The following is a 20,252-nucleotide window of genomic DNA, read 5'->3' as shown; positions in this document are numbered from 1 at the left end:
CCAGTGGCCTATCCCTGAGAATAATCACTATTACAATACCCCTGAAAAAGGGTTACCTATCATTTGCCTGAAGAATCCAACTGAGGTATCTTACTGTTTTCTTCATCTTCCTCATTTTCATTATTATCTTTTGGGCAAATAACTACAATTTCTTCATCTGTGACATGAAGATATTGGATTAATTGGCATCCAAGGACCCATTTAGGTCTTAAAACTATGCTTTTGTAGTCTTATGAAAGTTGCCAATAGGTTTGCTAGAGTATGTGAAAACTCCGTAAAATTGGAGGTGTCCAAAAATGATATGAGTTGTCTTGGGAAGTAGGGTATTCTTCCTGATTGGAAGTCTTCAAGCAAGACTGGAAAAGCACTTGTTGAGTATGATGGATAAAGGATTCTTGATCAGTTCCAGGTTGGATTAGATGATGTCTACATTCTCTTCACATTCAGAGATTATTCTAAAGAATATGATTATAGGTCACATTTAAGTTTTGTATAAGGCAGGCATCTTTGAAAGGAAAAGCTACTGAGATCAAAACCAATATGGTAACCCAGAAACCACTTCTTTTTGGCTAACATTTATGGAGTGCTGGCTTTACAAATATTATCTCATTTGATTCTCACAACAGCTCTAGGATGTGGGTCCTGCCAATATTCTCATTTTACAGCTGAGAAAGCAGCCTGAGGGAGGTTAAATGACTTGCTCTTGAACATATTGAAAGTATCTGAGGCAAGATTTGAACACAACTCCAACACAGTTTACCAAACCACCTTGCTGTGTAGATGTATTCAAATCAAGGTCAACATCACACTCTGGAAAGTGAGGAGCACAAAACAATGGAGAAATGGATAGTTTGTTGGGAGCCAAGTCTCAGCATTCCTTCCTGGCAGCCTGGGCATTAACTGAGTTCCCTCTTGAGTCAGCTGCATCTGCTCCACAATAAGCCAAGAGAGAAATGGGGCTTTGCATTTCTATTTCAGCACAAGTGGGGTAGATATTCTCACAGCTAACAGCGACTCAAGAAATATAATGAAATTCTCTTGGCAGGATCCGAATAGCCATTCTGTCCCTCTAACCTCCATCAGTTTTGTTCTCCTATCTTACTCTCTCCTGGCTAATATAGAATAAAGAAGTCTAAACTTGAGTTGGAATTTACCAATAACTTGCTGATCCACACCATCCCAGGAGACAGAGTTAATTGTTTTGGCTTCAGAGGACTCTCTCTTTCAGCTAATGCTAAGTTAGGGGAAACCAAGAAGAAATCCATTCTGTCCAGGAAGTACTTTTTTAACTAGGAAAGTAAAAATGCCCATATAAGTTGGGCAGCAAGATATGTGACTATTTTATTTGAGACTTAAGACTCCCATGCCCGAGAACAGCTTTAGAAAGAAAAGAAAAAGAGAAAACACTGAATTTAGCCCAGGGTAAGGAACAGTCACTTTGTTATATTATTTGCATAAACATATTTGGGATAATGAAATTAATGAATTAACAGTCAGCTAGTGCAGTGGAAAATTTATTGAATTTTGGAGCCTGAGGACCTGAGTTCAAACCTCAAATATACCATTTGCTGCCTTTAGGAAGTCATTTACCTCTCTGGACCTCAGATTTCTCATCTGTAAATTGTTGCAGCTGGAATAGTGGAGCCCATTCCAAATGCCATCTACCAAATGAATATGGAAACTGAGTAAAATCTGACATCAGGTACCCACTCTTTAGGAGGTGCAGAGTTGACAAATGATGTAAGGGCTTTAGAACATAATAAAATAAGTGAATCAAGCCAATGTTTCATCCAGTGCCGAGAGCTTATTTCTTTCTTCATAATTTCATGTAAGTCTTTCCATGCAATGTGCTTGTTATTTCTTCTGGTGCAGGGGCTTTGAAGAAGAGTCACCTCTTCATGGGGGACAGAACTAAAAGTGGGAAACATGGTAGAAGGTACCCCGCTGATGTGACATGAGGAGGGAAGATGAATGAGCTTTTGGTAATTGGTGTCAATTTTTGTAGGAAAATGAGGCAAAGGTCCTAGTTTTGAGGTTGGGGAGAAGAGGGACATGGAAGGTTTGAGAAGGGATGAAAAGTTTTGGATATATTATACATATCAAATATATTTATTATGGGCCTGCCAGCCATTGTGCTGTGTTGAGGATAGAAAGATATGCTATTTATTGTGTTTGGATATTTAGATAAGTTTCAAATCTACATTTGTTTGTATATTTTATATATTATATTCGTTTTTCAATTCCTATTTATTTGTGTTTCAAATTCTACCTCTGATATTTATTGTGGGTATGACCTTGGGCAAGTCCCTAACTTCCTACAACTTTGGGGCTTCCGTTTCCTATCTGTAAGATGAGAGAATTGTACCAAATGGTGTCTGAGATCCTTTCCAGCTCTGTGAACTTTGACTAGGGGGGAGCCTGTCTTCTTCACTACTCTCAATAATGCCAGGATGCCATCAGGAATCCACAGCGTTCAAGGAACAAAGACCTCGCAGACATGGAAGAATCCAATCCTATAACCTTTTACAAAGTTTCACCAGTAACTGGAGGATTAGGATAATTAAAGGGCCTGGGCATTCTTCTTCACTGGATAATAAATAATCAATGTGAAGAGTATGACAGCCATTGAGGTGGTAATTCAGGGAGAAGATTTCAGAGAAGATTCATTTTGCACTCCCCATTAGAATGTTGCTGAACATTCTTAATAGGCATCCTCTCATTCAAACAAAGGGACTTGATTGCATTTATCTGAAAATCAGCACATCCAGCCTGGATCAGGGAGCCATTTAAAGAGTGCCAATGGGCATGCATTTGGATGGATAAACACTGAGCTAAGGAAAAAGGGCAGCACCTCTCTACACAATACCCTGGCATCCCTTAAAGGTGCAAGCTACTGTTTGACAAGCTAACAAAAGGACCTGAACATTCTTAACTGAGCCTTGTTAGTGACCTCTAATTCCAGCAAACTAATGACAGTGGGGAATGCAATCCAACAAAGATGTATTCAGTTGCTAGGATTTGCATGCATATGTATGTGTGTGCATGCCACTTGCCTGTGCAAGACTGGGTTGGGGAGATGAAGGAAGACTAGAGGGTAAATAGAATGAATTCAGTGGAGGAATGCAGTAAATAAATTTTTAAGAGTCAGGAACCGAGCAAAAAAAATCATCACAAATATATTATGGGTGTGCCAGGCTCTGGGCATAGCCCTTAGTATGATGCCTCTCACTTAGCAAGTATTTAGTCACTCAATAAAACAATAAACATTTACTAGGCACTTACTGTATACCAGGCACTGTGCTAAGTAAGCATTAGGGATATAAAAAGGCAAAAACCTGCCCCTGGCCTTAAAGATGTGCCCGTCTAAAGGGGAAGAGAGCCCACAAGCAGCAATCTTTAGACAATATAAATAAGAGCTCCTTCCCCAAGGGAAAGCACTGGCATGTTGTCCACCGCCTCACTCTTCTAGGTAACAGAGACCCAAATATGAAGACTGAAACAACCCTTATTCTTGAGCTTGTCTTCCAATGGTGGACTCATATTTGAATATTATCCAGGATACTTACTTGCCGTGTGACCCTAGGAAACACCATGAGCTCTCAGCCCCCAAGTTTCCTCAACTGTAAAATAGAGGTTCTAGATAATAATATCATCCTTCCTACCAGGGTCTTAATGAAGCTAAAATAGCATAATGTATGTAAAGTACTTTGCCCACCTTATTTAGGCTCTGCTCCTGCTGTGCCTGAAATATGTTCCTTCCTCATCTTCACCTCTTGGATCCCTAACTACCCAAGTTCAGATAAAAAAATTGAATCCTCCTATTTGAATCCTTTCCTAACCCCCCTCCAGGATTTGTGCTTCCTTCCACCTTGAATTTATTTTGCAAAGAATTTATAGAGTATAAAGTAAATTTTTTCAGGGCAGAGATAGTTTCATTTGTGTCTTATGTCCATTTGTTCATTTGTATCAGCACCTAGCATTGTGCCTGGCACATTAATAAATGCTTGTTGATTTCTTGAGAAATATATATTTATATGTGGACATATTGTTTCTACCCCCAAAAAGGGAAGTTCCTTAAGTAACTATTTTGATAAATATCAGAGGCAGGATTTGAAACACAAATAAATATGAATTGAAGCACCAATATAATATATAAAAACAAATATAGATTTGAAACATATATAAATATCTAAACACAGTAAATAGGAGGGACAGAATTTGACGTCCTCTGACTCCACAGCTGAGGTCTGTTCCATTATATTTGTTGGCAATGTGGCATATTTTGCCACTGGTTTCTCCAGCTTCCAACTTTTTATCATTTTATCTCAGGTGTTTCCACCTCCCCTCAAACACCTAGCCTAGTCAAATTTTCTGCTCTTTCCCTCCTTGGCTGATCAAAAACAAACTTATTTTTTGGAAAAGGATCTAAGGAACTCATCCCTACTGAGTTGTAAATAACTGATAAAGCTTTCTCATTTAACCACCTTGGAATCCACCTGAGATCCTCCTCATCTGGTCCTCTCATCCACAAGTTAGTGAGTGACTCTGTCACATGCCTAGCAGAAAGCTGGATAAACAATGCCATTTTCATTTTCCTTGTCTATTTAAATCAGAAGGAAATGACATTTGTCTGGTATGACTAATTTTTATGAAACCATTCTAGCTCTCTTTGTGATGACCCTTTCACTTTCTAAGTACTTACAATCAGTCCATTAATTAATCAACATTTTAAAGTGCCTACTATGCTCTTAATTTTCGCCAAGAATTTGACAGGCCACTCATCTTTCTGAAAAATCAAGATGGCATCAGCTTTGCTCTGTTACTAGGACATCTCTCCCAGTCATAAAAAATTCAGGCAGCACCCCTACAATCATACCTGCCAATCAGTACATTAGGATGGAATTTACCTATGCCTGTGCCTGGTGATTTGAATTGACAGAAGTTATCTTAATGCCATCTTACCATCTCTTCACTTTCTCTTTCCTTCCTTCCCTCCCTCCGTTCCTTCCTTCCTTCCTTCCTTCCTTCCTTCCTTCCTTCCTTCCTTCCTTCCTTCCTTCCTTCCTTCCTTCCTTCCTCCCTCCCTCCCTCCCTCCCTCCCTCCCTCCCTCCCTTCCTTCCTTCCTTCCTTCCTTCCTTCCTTCCTTCCTTCCTTCCTTCCTTCCTTCCTTCCTTCCTTCCTTCCTTCCTTCCTCCCTCCCTCCCTTCCTTCCTTCCTTCCTTCCTCCCTTACTCCCTTCCTTCCTTCCTTCCTTCCTTCCTTCCTTCCTTCCTTCCTTCCTTCCTTCCTTCCTTCCTTCCTTCCTTCCTTCCTTCCTTCCTTCCTTCCTTCCTTCCTTCCTTCCTTCCTTCCTTCCTTCCCTAAATCCTTTAAAATCTACTCTGCCATCTATATCATTTCTGAACTCAATCAATCCCCAGTACCCGGGAATCAAGTCTTTACACAACTGGCACTGACCTATTTTAATCAATCAATTAATATATATTTTTTATGAATCTCCCATATATAGACTCCTTGGTAGGCACCAGCGATACAGAGGCAAAAAGAAACAGCCTCTGTCCTCAGGGACTTATGTTCCTTCAAGAAACCAGCATACCTACATAAGCACCTGTAAGAAATATTAAAAATTACATAAATCTAGGATAATTGGGAAGGAGCAATAACAGCTGGAGGCATCAGAAAGGGTTTCATGTAGGAAGTGGAACTGAGCTGAGTTTTTAAGGAAACTTGCCCTCTGAGAGTCAGAGATAAGTAGGGAGTACATTCTAATCATGGGAAACAGTCTGTTATTATTTGTCATTTTACAACGCACATATTTGTATAGAGACAGAAGATGTCAGTTTGAACATTGCTCTTGTTTTTGTAAATTGTCTCCTTTGAATTACCAGAGATTATAGAGATAAAAGGCAGCTGGTATGGGCATCAGGAAGACCAGAGCTCAAATCTTGCCTCCTATCCTTAAGAGCTGTGTGACCTGGACAAATCATTTTAATCTATTTGTCTCTCTTTCCTGATCTGAAAAATGGGGATGATACATATCTGTCAGGGTTGATGTGAGGATCCAATGAGATAATATGTACAAAGGGCTATTTAAGTGTTAATAGTTATTATTACCATGATTCTTCATTCATAGACCTCCCAGTTTGCCTCTTCATGGTGTACGTATTGGCTAATAATGTATGGAATATTTCTTCTCCCTCTTTATGTTGTTTTATGCAGCTAGTTGGCTCAATGGACAGGACACTAGACGTGGGGTCAGGAAAACCCTAGTTCAAACATGTCTCAAATATGTAACTAGCTATGGGACTCTGGACAAATTATTGAATTTCTCTCAGTATCAGTTTTCTTATCATAAAACAGGAGTAATAATAATAGCTACCTCTCAGGATCCTTATCAGATGATATATTGCAAAGCACTTTCAACTCTTAAAACATTACATAAGTGTTAGGTATTAGGAATACCTTTCTCTTTCCTTCCTTCCTTCCTTCCTTCCTTCCTTCCTTCCTTCCTTCCTTCCTTCCTTCCTTCCTTCCTTCCTTCCTTCCTTCCTTCCTTCCTTCCTTCCTTCCTTCCTTCCTTCCTTCCTTCCTTCCTTCCTTCCTTTCTTCCTCCCTCCCTTCCTTCCTAAAGCTTTTCTTTCCCTTGACCAGAATTGGATGATCTCTCATCGTGGTGCATGTGGTTTCCCCCCATCATTCCTTGGTCTAAGAAAAGCTCTGTCCTGTTGAAGGGTATTGTGCCACTCTTTGGGACAAGTCTGAACCTTACTTCCTAATTCCAAATATTCACTTTCTTCTCTGTCACCTTTTCAGACTTCCAACTTTCTTACAAAGGGCAGATTCACTCTTGCCTCTTTTTCCATTTGTTTCCCCCTTGAATCTTTTATCTAATTCTCTGAAGCAATTTTTTATTCTCCCTGATAGATGGAGATCTGAAAAACATCTACCAAGCCTTTCACCTTCTCCTCTAATGGAAAGACCAATTGGAATGATGTGCACATATAGGTAGTTCTTGGTACTTCCTCTCCTCTGTATTTCAAGGAGCTTATCCTCCTCCCAAAATATATGTGCACCTTCCCAGCCCAAACCCTTCCAAGGCAGACATGATAGGGGCTTGACATCAACAATCATTGTTGTCTCTCTGTAATTAGAGCTTTGCTGCTTTCTCAAGAGACCTTTAACTACCCAATTATGGTTTTTCTGAGCTAAGTGCTTACAAATCATGAAAGTAAACGCACCCTCTCCAAAATAAAGTAGCCTGCCTTTAGTTCCTCTTCTCTTTTCATCTCATGAGCAAGAGGGAGAGAGTCACCGATCAGATGGATTCACAAGTGAATTCTACCAAGCACTGAAAGGATAATTAATTCTAATATTATATCAACTTTTCAGAAATGAATAGCTGAAGAAGAAATTTGACCAAATTACTTTTATGACACAAATATGGTGTTGATATTTAAACCAAGAAGAGAAAAAAGAGAAATAAAACTAGACATCACTCTCCCTCATGGATATTGATGCAAAAATGTTAAATAAGATACTAGCAAAGAGATTACAGCAATATATCACACGGGTCCTACACTATGACCAGAAGGGATTTATACCAGGAATGCAGGGATGATTTAGCATTAGAGAGAGACAGAGACAGAGACAGATATACATAGAGACAAAGAATGAGACAGACATAAAAATATGAATTAATTCCACACATTTATTTACAATAATCTGGGGACCCTGTTTCCTGTGTACATGGCCAGACTTCAGGTTAGGACTTGTCAGTAAGGAAATTGACTGTTATCTATGATTGTCCCATTGATCAGTATGGCAGAGGGCTGAGGTATTGGCCAACACTGTGAAAGGAACAACCAGTAGGTTGGTCAATATCCCAAGCCATGTGGTGATTTAGGTAGAGATTTCAAACATTAGCGCAGTAGATTGGGAATCCCAAGACTCGTGTCTGCCATATATTCTCTGTGTGACTATCGGCAAATTATTTTCTGCCTCAATTTCCTTATGTGTAGGAATGAAAGGGTGGAGCTACACGATATCTACAGTACAGCTCAGTTCTGAAAGCCTAATAGTCAGAGTCCAGAGGAGAGCGTGAACAAGGCACTACATAGAATCACCGATTTGTGATCCTTGTGTGTGTGTTATACTAAATCAGAACCCTTGAATCACCATCCTCCTTCATCAGTAGCAGCCAAGGACAACAGAATTCTAGAAAATCGCATGAAATTCTAATGATTGACCTCCCTCCCCCACCATTCCCCTTCTTCTATTTGCTCTTCTTTCACGGTGAACTGCGTTGGAAGAGGACTGGGCTTGGCATCAGGGGACTCCTGAGTTCAAAACCTTCCTCTGATACTTAGTGGTCATGTACCCTTTGGTAAGTCACTTTAACTTGTTGGAGCCTCATTTTAACCACCTGTAAAATGAGGATGATAATCTTTAATGCTTATTTCACAAGGTAGGTTGTCATGAGGCTCAGATGAGATAAAATATATATGGTGTTTTTCAAAAAATAAAAATGGTATGCATATATGAGCTATTATATATAAGGAGTTATATACATATGTATGGATGTGGGTAATAGCTTTTGGTTTATCTGCAGTGCTTGGTTTTCCTCACTAAACAGGAGGCACTTCAGGCCCCCTGAAATTTCCCTGAATTGATTCTGACTCAATTTGTGAGAATTTTTACTTTTCAAGTCCAAGCTTTAAAAAAAAAGAGGGATATAGCACATTTTGAAATAGAGCTGTCAAGTGTTTTCCCAGAGTAAACTATACACTCACCCAGTAAGTGTCCTCCTCATGAGATTGGTGTCACAAAATCCCCATGTCCATCTGATGCAAATTATGACTCAAGTGTTGGACTATTTACATAGCAGCCAAAATGACCCCCAAATTGGTTTGAGAACAATTACCTAACCAACCAACCAACCAATGAACCAACCAAGCAGCCAAGGAACCCACTAATGAACCACCAAATAATCAGCATGGATTTCCCAAGCACCATATCTATCTATCTATCTATCTATCTATCTATCTATCTATCTATCTATCTATCTATCTATCTATCTATATCTGGTATTCAACAACCTCTGCTCTGTTGGACAAAGGTCAGCCTCCACAAGTCACCATCTCTGTTGTTATACCTAGACCCAAAGGGAGTTTGGGGGTAATTTCAGCGCTGTGACATTTTGTCTAAGGTCAATTCCACATTCATATATAGTCATCTGCCAGAAGGTGAATAAAATTCAGTCAAGGCAATATATGTCATATGCAGGTAGGTTGCTCTGAATATGGGTCATTTCACTGAGCCTGGAGTCAGGAACACCTGAGCTCAAATCTGGTCTTAGACATTTATTAGCTGTATGGCCCTGGGCAAGTCATTTATCTCTTCGTCTCAGTTTCTTCATTTGTTAAATGAGTTAGAGAAGAAAATGACAAACTGCTCCAGTATCTTTGCCAAAAAAAAAAAAAAGTCCAAGTGGGGTCATGAAGAGTCAGACATGGTTGAAGCAACTACACAAGAAGAACAAGTTCTTATACTACCATGGTATTTACTTCAAATAGAAATGGGTGCCACTAAATGGTACCAAAGAATTGCTGTTGGCCACATATTGACTGAAAACCACATATTAACATTTTCTAGGTTTTGTCCATTTTTATTTATCATTAAATATTTCCTAATTACATTTTAATCTGGTTTGGACAGCACTCTCAAGTACCACCAGCCTCGAGTTTGACACCTTTGGCATAGTGAGTAGAGATGATACATACGGGTCACCTGGGCTGGGCAAATCGCATAAGTGCTCTTCTTTCTAGGTTTTCATGACATTTCTCTTTTTGGGTTCTCCTCTTACTTGACTGCTTCTTCTCAATCTCCTTTGCTTCTGTGACATGGGAGAAGAGTATGTCAGGCATGACAGAAGGCCAGTGCCAAGACAAGCAACAGATTGTCTTGTGGTAAGAACAGAGAGAAGGTAATTTGGCTTAACTACTCGTGGCCTCAGTTTCCCAATTTTTAAAATGAGCTAGATGCCCTCAGGCTCCTTTCAGTTCTAAATCTCTGGAATTAGGAATAAGGACATCTCGGGAGAAATGGTGTGCTAAAGAAGATCTTTTGTCTTCTTTCCCATTGGATTAGTGACCCAGGAATTTCTACTTTTTCTGACGTGTTTAACTCCATAATACTTTTCAACCTTGCCTTGCAGCTCCTCAGAGGAACCTGCTGGGGTTTGTTCTGTCTCTGGAAGCCTCCCAGTAACAAACACTCACTTCTGCCAGATGTAGTTTCTATCCCAAACAAAATTATTTTTTTTATGATCTGTTCCTACTTTTACTCACCAAAGTGAATAGGTCGCTACCCTTTGTTGCCTTCATATAGCCCATATAAGATCCTGGTGTGTGTCGCCTCCATTCGGCAAGACATTGATCAGGAAAAGCTGTTTCTACAGTCTTGGCTTTGTGATGACCCAAATGCAGAGAGGAAATCAAGTTCATTTATCTGAACAGCCTTCCTGGGCCCTAGAAGCACAGGATCACAAATCTGAAGGCAGAAAGGATTTCTAGTCCAACACACTCATTTTGTAGATGGGGAAACTGAGGTCAGGCTGGGATAAGTGATTTGTCTAAGGCCATACTTACAACCAGAGAGCTAGAAAGTAATTCTGAGACCATTTTGGACAATTTCTTTATCTTACAATCATTAATATCATCCATATGAGCCAGGGAGACATTAGAGGTCAACTAGTTCTAACCCCTTTTTATGGATGAAGAAACTGAGGTCCATGGAAATTAACTTGCTTGTTCAATCCACACAGGTGGCAAACATTAAAAGCAATACAAGAATCTAGGTTCTCTGACTCCAAAGTCATCACTCTTCTCCCATTTCTAAAAGATATAAGGAGCTTAAAGAAACCTTCCACTTTTAAAAATCCGGACACACATCAGGGCTTATTATTCAAGACTGAAGTGTTTGCAGTGAAGAAGGTCATTCACCTGGGCTCCCTCGGAGATGGGGCTGCCTGGCTCTGGGGCAATCTCATTAAGTTTATGTGTCCATGTAGCTCATAATTGAGAGCAAAACCTCAGCACTACGGGCCCCATTAGTTTGCAATTTGCAGTAATTTTGCGGAATCACAGAACTCATTCATTCAACAAAAGTTGGCTAAGAAGCCACCGTGTGCCAGGTAATGGCACCTCTCAGAAGCTCACAGCTCAATAGCCACCAGTCTAACAGGGAGCAGCTGAACAAAATCTGTTTTTAGTGAGGGGGAGCTGGTGACTTGCTGTAGTAGTCACTCCACTTTGGGAAGACTCTGCTTATTAGGAGAAGCCAAGTGGGGTGATGGACAGGACACTGCCATCAGTGAAGAAGTCCTGGGTTCAGGTCTCACCTCTGGTGAGTACTGGATGTGTTTCCCTGAGAGAGTCATTAAAACTCTACATGGTCCCAAGACTATTCTCTAGGATTATGAGTTGCAGAGTAGCTGCTGATCTGGCTGGGAAGAGGGAATTTACTCACTGACATTCCCACTGAGAGAGGAGGTGGTGCACATGTGTGTGTGACAGAGCACTTTGGCAGACAGTTTGGTGAAGATTATTGACCCTTTCTCATAATAATGTCTTTAAATGTATAAAATAAGATACAAAGGATTAGAAAGGAAACCAGTTTATTGAAATAGTGATCAAAATATTTTAAAAACAAGTTTAAAGATGACCAATTTAAGACATCTTAAGCCAATAAAACTGTAGTTCTGCCACTCCAGAAATTGTTAGGAAGTTTTTGTTTTTTATCTCAAGCCTAAAGCTGTCACTTTACATCATCTATTTAATAGCCTCTGGTTCTTACTGCTTGCATCAGACAGAGCAATTATAATCTCTCCTTCATCTGACAGTTTTTCAAATACTTGAAGAAAGCAAACATCTGAGGATTTTAATTTGTTCACTTTCTAGTTTTTTAATTTGCATGCACAATTCATTGACCTCTGCCCTCCTTAATTTGTTAATATATGAACTAAAGGATATAAATTTCCCCCTGAGTAGTGCTTTGGCTGCATCCCATAGGTTTTGAAAGGATGTCTCATCATTGTCATTTTCTTCAATGAAGTTATTAATTGTTTCTATGATTTGGTCTTTAACAAACCAGTTTTGGAGAATTGTATTGTTTAATTTTCAATTAATTTTTGATTTACCTCTCCATTTCCCTTACTAATTATTATTTTCATTGCATTGTGATCTGAGAAGTTTGCATTTATTATTTATGCTCTTTTGCACTTGTTTGAAATGTTTTTATGTCCTAATACATAGTCAATTTTTGTGAATGTACCATGTGTTGCTGAAAAGAAGGTGTATTCCTTTTTGTCCATATTTATTTTTCTCCACATATCTACTAACTCTATTTTTTTCTAAGATTTCATTTACTTCTCTTACCTCTTTCTTATTTATTTTTTGGTTTGATTTATCTAGTTCAGATAGAGGAAGGTTCAGGTCTCCCACTAGTATAGTTTTTCTATCTATTTCCTCCTTCAATTACACTAGTTTCTCCTTTAGAAATTTGGATGCTATGCCATTTGGTGCATACATGTTGAATACTGATATTTCCTCATTGTCTATACTGCCTTTTATCAGGATGTAAATACCTTCCCTATCCCTTTTAACTAGATTTATTTTTACTTTGGCTTTGTCAGATATCATGATTGTGACTCTTGCCTTCTTTTTGTCAGTTGATGCCCAATAGATTGGGCTCCATTCTCTTACTTTCACCCTATGCATATCTACCTTCCCCATGTGTGTTTCTTATCGACAGCATTTGGTAGGGTTTTGGATTCTAATCCACTCTGCTATTCACTTGTATTTTATGGGTGAGTTCATTCCATTCACATTCAGAGTTATGATTACTAGCTGTGCATTTCCAAGCATTTTGATTTCTACTCCTGGTCTTGCCTTTTCTTCTTTCACTATTTCCTTCTACACCAATGTTTGTTTTTAATCAGTCCCCCTAGTTTCCACCCTTATTTTACTTTCCTTTCTACCCCCTCCCTTCTTATCCCCCCTTATTTTCCTTGCAGTCTTTCTAAAACTACCCCCCCACTCCCTCCCTCCCTTGTACTGCTTCCTTCCCCACTAGTCCATTTGTTACACTTCAACTCCCCTATAGGGCACAAATCTATTCTCTGCCCCAATGGATAGGGTTGTTCTTCCATTTTTGGGTCAATTTCAATGCACATAAGAGTTGAGTATTTCCTATCTCCAACCTCTTTACCCTTTTATTGCATTGATGTTCTCCCCCTCTCACCATGAGCTTCTTTGTGACATATAAATTTACCCCCATTTGTTTCTTTTCTCAATTCTTTTAGTATTAACCTCTTTTTAAAGATCTAGTTGATATGCATTTATGCAAACATATCTATATATCTATTTATGTCTTGTCATTTCATCCTATACAGTTTGTCACTGTTCCCTCTAAGTGTAATTCTTCTAGCTGCCCAGGTGATAATAATAATTTTTAAGAGTTACCAATGACCTCTTTTCTTATAGGAATACATAACATTTTAACTTATTGAGTCTCTTTTAAAAAAGGGTTTCCCCCCTCTTTTTTAATTACCCTTTGATGATTCTCTTGTGTTCTGTGCTTGGGCATCAAATTTTCTGTTCAGGTCTGGTCTTTTCTTTACAAATTCTTGGAATTCTTCTATTTTTTTGAATGAACATGCTTTCCCCCATAAGAATATAGTCAGTTTTGCTGGGTAGTTGATTCTGGTTGTAGACCTAGTTCCCTTGCTTTCTGCAATATTAGATTGTCATATTTATTGCCATGTAATTGAGCAAAATATGTCTTAATGATTATCTTAATTTCCTCTTCATTAGCGGTGAGGTCCCCTTTTTCATCTTTGATACTTTTGGTTTTCTTTCTTTTTATTAGATTAAGCAATATTTTTTTCTATTTTATTTGTTTTTTTTTTCAAACTAACAGCTCCTAGTCTTATTTATTAGTTCAATTGTTCTTTTGCTTTCAATTTAATTAATTTCTCCTTTGATTTTTATGATTTCTAATTGAGTGTTTATTTGGGGATTTTAAATTTGTTTTCTTTCTAGTTTTTTAATTTGCATGCCCAATTCACTAACCTTTTCCCTATCAAATTTGTTGATATATACACTCAGGGATATAAATTTTCCCAGGAGCACTGCTTTGGCTCCATCCCATTGATTTTGATAAGTTGTTTCCTCATTGTCATTCTCTTCAGTGAAAGCAGTAATTGTTTCTTTGATTTGTTCTTTGACCAGCCAGTTTTGAAGAATAGGTTATTTAGATTTCAATTAGTTTTAAATCTTCCTTTCAACAAGCCCTTATTGTTTATGATTGTATTAGAGGCTCCTTTACTAGTATATTTAAGGTAAAGAGAAAGGGCTGGAACAGTAACACCAAGAAATAAGGCAAGAGGAGAGAATGAATTCTCACTCCTCCTCCCCCAACACACATCCTGTTCTTCTGTTGGTCTTAACAGCTATTTAGTGTTGGTAAGTTGACAGCAGCTTTCAACAGACTAATTTCACTTTAAAATACTGAAAAAAAGGATTTATTTTAAGAAATAAAGGTAGTGAGTTAGGATAGGATAGAGGGAATTTAGGGTTTCCCTAATCTACTATAAAGTTCAATATAAAGAAGTAAGGTTGAATTTTCTTTAAGGGAATATTGTTAATAGCTTGAAAAGATCTTTAGAACTATGCCTAAATCTTTCAAGGTGAAGCCAATAATCAGAAATTCAGAGTAAGTCTCTCTCTGCCAGCTCCTTCCTTAAAGCTCACCAGGGAAGAAGTGAGAAATCAGTTTCCCATTGCTAGTTTATTCAAACTGCCTTCTTCCTGGCCACATTCTTCTTTGGAATCTTCCTGATGGACAGATCTTAACGCTTCCATTCCTTGCATCTGCTTGCAAGTCTTTCTGTGGTAGTAATAAATTTCTTCACATGATTTTTATTGCATTATGGTTTGAAAAATTTGCATTTATTATTTCTTCTTTCCTACATTTGCTTGCAATATTTTTATGGCCTAGTACATATTCAGTCTTTGCATATGTACCATATGCTACTGAAAAGAAGGTATATTCCTTTTTATCACTATTTATTTTTCTTCAAATATCTATTAGCTCAAACTCTTTTAACATTTCCTTCACTTGTCTTACTTCTTTATTCTTTATTTTTTGTTCCATTTATCTAGTTTTTATCTACTTATTATTGATTATCTGATAGAGGAAGATTAAGGTCCCCCACTTGTATGATTTTACTATCTATTTCCTCCTTAAGCTCCTTTAGTCTCTCTAGAAATATGACTGCTGTAACATTTGGAGCATATATGCTGAGTATTGATATTTCTTTGTTATTTATATTGCCTTTCATCAAGATGTAATCACCTTCCTTATCTCTTTTAATCAGATGTATTTTTGCTTTAGATTTGTCTGAGATTATTGTTGCCACTCCTGCCTTCTTTGTCTCAGTTTCAGCCCAGTAAATTCCACTCCACTCTCTTACCTTTAAAGACCCTGTGTATGTCTGCCTGGCTCAAGTGTGTTTCTTGTAGGCAACATATGGTAGGATCCAGTTTTTAATCTATTCTATCCACTTCCTTTTTATTGGTGAGTTCTTCCCATTCCCATTCACAGTTATTATTACTGTCTTCGTATTTCCCTTAATTTTTATTTCCTCCTTAGGTTTTGCCTTTTCTCTTATCCCTCTTACCCTCCTCCAGTTTACTGGAGTTTCTGTGTTTTTGTTTGGTGTTCCTTGGTCATCCTCTTTTCCATTTGCTCTTTGTTCATTACCTTGATAGAGGCTGTCAATTATAATTTCTTTTTTCTTTTTCTGTCATTTATTCATATTTTTTCCTTCTTTCCCCCACTGTCATTGACTGTAATTTTGTTCCTCTGTTTATTTGCTGGATCTGTGGGTTTGGGCTATTTTGCTTCGCTGATTGACTAGATTAGGATGATGGAGTATTAATGAGCCTTGAGGTCAGATCTTCCTCAGCTGGCAGCAGAACCTGAAAATGTAGGTGAAGGTATAGAGGATGAAGGGAGCTGGGCTTCCCGCCCTGTTGTCAAGGTATTCTGTAGTGACTTCAGCCTTCAACCTCAGAGCTTAGTCAGCAAAGCTCTCAGCAGTCAATGGGGGAGGGGTACTGGAGATTGAATTTCCCTGTCCTCTGAAGTCTTCTTATCTGCCCTATTGAAAGCCACAGCAGAGCTGCTCTGTGGAGCTAGATGTGCTTTGAGGCCAAAACCTTGAGAAGGGGAGGGCCTCAAGATGGAGAGTTTTGGTTGCTACTAGACTGCCCTCTCTTCACTTCTCCTCCAGTTGTCTCCCTGTTGACTGTAGTCAGCACCCTGAGCCTGCCACCGCTGTGCCTGCAAGGCACTCCTTCAGGGTTAGATTTTGACCCAAGATTCCAGGGTGGGGAAGGGGTCTTGGGACCTTCCTTCTTCCTTTTTCTTATAGCCATGAATTAAGGCTTTTTTGTGTACTTTTTAAGTTGAATTGAGCAGGAGGGTCCCCCAGCTGTCCTGTTGTTAGATTTGGTTTTCTGGTCCCTCATGCACTCTGTTTTTTATTGTTGTGGAAGGGTTTTCACAGAGATCTGGACTTTTGCTGTCTTTAAGAGGCCATCTTGACTCTGCCCTAAATTAATATTTCTTATACAAATATACTTAGGCACTTTACAGCTTTTCTAAATTGTTATCTGTTATCTCTACTCTTGTACTTTGAGACTTTATTAATAACTAAATTGCATTAATGAAACAAAGACAAGCACTGTTCTGATGTGGGCAGGACTTTTTACAAGTGAGAACAAAGTGAAAAGGCAATGTTTGGCCCAAAAAAATGTAATGACTCAAACACTTCTTAGAGTGAGAATCAGGGTGACTGGATGAACTGCTGCAAGACTTTACACTGCTTGGGGAAAAGGCTTGAATTTGGCTTATAATGAGAAATTTTTATTTTTGTGTATTTTTTACCTTTAATTTTTTCAATTGCCAATAATGTATACTTGAATTCAAGTGTGTTGAGTTTGCACAAAATGAGGTCCTACTCTACTATATAAGCTATTTGGAAAAATAGGCAGAGAAGGAATCCTATCAAATTCCTTTTGTGATACAAATATGGTGATGGGACCTAATTCAAGAAGGGCAAAAACAGAGAAAGAAAACTATAGATCAATTTCTCTAGTAAATAAATATTGTTGCAGGAATTTAAAATAAAATACTAGTGAGGTGATTACAGCAATATAACAGGAAGATCATGAACTATAACCAGGTGAGATTTATACCAGGAATGCAAGGTTGGTTCAATATTAGGAGAACTATCAGGATAATTCACCATACCAATAAAATAACCATAAAGATCATGATAATCTCAGTAGATATAGAAAAAGCTTTTTGATAAATGCAAGGTTCATTCCTGTTAAAAACACTGGAAAGCAAAGGATTAAAAGGAGTTTTCCTTAAAATGATCCGTAGTATCTATCTAAAACCATCTTCAAGCATTATCTGTATTGGGGATAACCTGGAATCCTTTCCAGTAAGATCAGAGATTAAGCAAGAAAGTCTATTATTGACACTATTATTCAATATTGTACTAGAAATGCTAGCTATAGAAATTAAAGAAGGAAAAGAAATTAGGTGAATTAGAATAGGTATTGAGGAGACAAAACTATCATTTTTTGCAGAAGATATGATGGTATACATAGAGAATCCTAGATAATCAGCTAAAAAGCTAGGTGAAATAATAAACAACTTCAGAAAATTTGTAGATTATAAGATAAACAAACATAAAACAACAGCATTTTTATATGCTAATGCAGTCAAATAGAAAGAGACAGGGAAATTCCATTTAAAATCATTCTAGACAATATTAAATATTTGGGAGTCTGCCTGCCAAGACAAAACCAGGAAAGATATGAATACAATTACAAAGCTTTTTTCATACAAAATCAGATCTTAACAACTGAAGAAATATTAATTTTGAATTATATAAAAGGACAATTCTATAGAAATTAATAAATTATTCCATGTCATGACAATGAAACTATAAAAATTATTTCATACAACTAGAAAAAAATAATAAATTTCATCTGGAAAGATAAAAGTCAAGAACATTAAGGGAATAAATAAAAAAAAATATGAAGGACGGTAGTTTAGCAATACCAAATCTCAAACTGTATTACCACATGGTAATCATCAAAACATTCTGTTATTTCTATGAAATAGAGTAGTAGATCAAGGAAATAGATAAAGTATACAATACATACTAAGGATATAATATTTGGAAAATCCAAAGATCTAAGATTTTGGGACATTACCTCACTATTTGACAGAAATTGTTCAGGAAATTGGAAAGTTAGTTTGGCAGAAAATAGTTATAGATCAACATCTCACACCATCTACCAAGATAAGGTCAAAATAGGTATATTCTTTAGGCAATAATTATGGTATAGACAAATGAGGAGAGCATGGACTATCTCACCTGTCAGTTATATGACTAAGGGAAGAACTTAAAACCAAACAAGAGATAAAATTTTAGGATATAAAATGGATAATTTTTACCACATCTTATTAAAGATATTTTGAATCCTCTATAACCATTATTTGAAAAAAAGGAGAAAAAAGGGAAAATATTTGTGCAGCAAGTTTCTCCGATAAAGACATAATTTCTCAAATTTATAGAGAACTGAATCAAATTCATAAGAATATTTCATTCTCCAATTGATAAGTGGTGAAAGGATATGAGCAAACAGTTTTCAGATGTATAAATAAAAGCTATATATAGTCAAATAAAAATTAAATAATTATTGATTAGAGGAATGCAAATCAAAATAACTCTGAGGCGCCACCTCACACATCTCAAATTGGGTACTTTGGTAGAAAATGAAAATGGAAAATATTGGCAGGAACATTGGAAAATTGGGACACTAATACACTATTGGTGGAGTTGTGAACTGATCTAACTGTTCTGGAAAGGAATTTGGAACTATGTCCAAAGGGCTACAAACTGTGGAATACATTTTGACCCAGAAATTACCAGTAGTAGTTCTATATATCAAAGAGATTAAAAAATGAAAAGAACATATTGTACAAAATTATTTATAGAAGCTCTTTTTGGGGTAGCAAAAAGAGGTAAGGATATGTCCAACAATTTGGGAATAGCTGAATAAGTTGTGGTGTATGATTGTGATAGAATATGCTTGTGCCATAAGAAATGGTGAGCAGGAAATTTTCAGAAATACTTGAAATGGCACTTATGAACTGATGCAAAGTAAAGAGAGCAGAACCAGGAAAACCTTGTACATACCAACAGCAATTTTTTATGATGATTAACTGCGAATGGTTTAGCTATTCTCAGCAACACAATAATTCAGGACAATTCCAAAGGATTTAAAATGAAAGATACTATCAGCCTCCAGAGAAAGAACTGCTGGAGCAGAATATAGATTGAAGCATACTTAAAACAATTTTTAAAATTTTCTTTTTTTTCCTTTTTGTTTTTTCCTTCCTGTGTTTTCTTTCACAACATGGCTAATATGGAGATATGTTTTGCATGACTGCACACGTCTCTTTCAAATTGTCTGTCTTCTCAGTGAGGGATGAAGGTAGAGTAAGAGAAAAGAACTTGGAGTTTAAAATAAAAAAACTTCAGTTGTTGGAAATTGATTTTACAGGTGATTTGGAACATATATATATATTAAAAAAATTAAGGGTGGGGTGAGGTGGATCGGGTTACTTGTTGTCCAGGATACAGTGGGGAAATGGCCTGCTGAAGTGCCTAATTAAATCAAATACAATCATTTCAAGAGGGAAAAACATTTAAGTTTTTCATTTGATCTGTAAATTTTTTTTTCGCTTTGGCTATAACAAACTATAGGGTTTAGAGGTTGGACTTGTGCTTAGGCCTATCCAGATGCCAAGACCATTTTTGATCCACTATACCAGGCTTCTTCTCAAGGAAATATTATTATTATTATTAAATATGTGGACCAGAGGGACACAGTATTAAGGATTTAAATGAAGTGCTAACTGAAATTGAAAACGATGTACACAGTAAGATGACTATTGTACCAGATTTTAATATTCCTCTTTTAGAACTCAACAAATTTAATGGAAAGACAGAAAAGAAGAAAATTACAAATCTTTAGAGAAGATGAAAAGAGATGGTAGACTTCTGTTGGTTATTACATAGGAATCACAAAGAATATATTAAGGT

The 20,252-nt window shown here is 37.4% G+C and overlaps 1 protein-coding gene and 1 long non-coding RNA gene across 2 annotated transcripts in view; one reads left to right on the top strand and one right to left on the bottom strand.

Annotated features, from left to right (window-relative positions):
• The window catches only part of NPSR1 (neuropeptide S receptor 1), a 195,977-nt gene that overhangs the window by 117,039 nt on the left and 58,686 nt on the right, over positions 1–20,252 (bottom strand). The window lies entirely within an intron of this gene.
• LOC103095037 (uncharacterized) overlaps positions 1–20,252 on the top strand; it is a 133,067-nt gene that overhangs the window by 72,460 nt on the left and 40,355 nt on the right. The gene's annotated exons all lie outside the window — the stretch shown is intronic.

This window comes from Monodelphis domestica, chromosome 7 (genome assembly GCF_027887165.1).
Source record: "Monodelphis domestica isolate mMonDom1 chromosome 7, mMonDom1.pri, whole genome shotgun sequence".
NCBI classification, from domain to species: Eukaryota; Metazoa; Chordata; class Mammalia; order Didelphimorphia; family Didelphidae; genus Monodelphis; species Monodelphis domestica.
The sequence above is the reverse complement of the archived record's forward strand: the minus strand, read 5'-3'. Positions and strand labels throughout refer to the sequence as shown.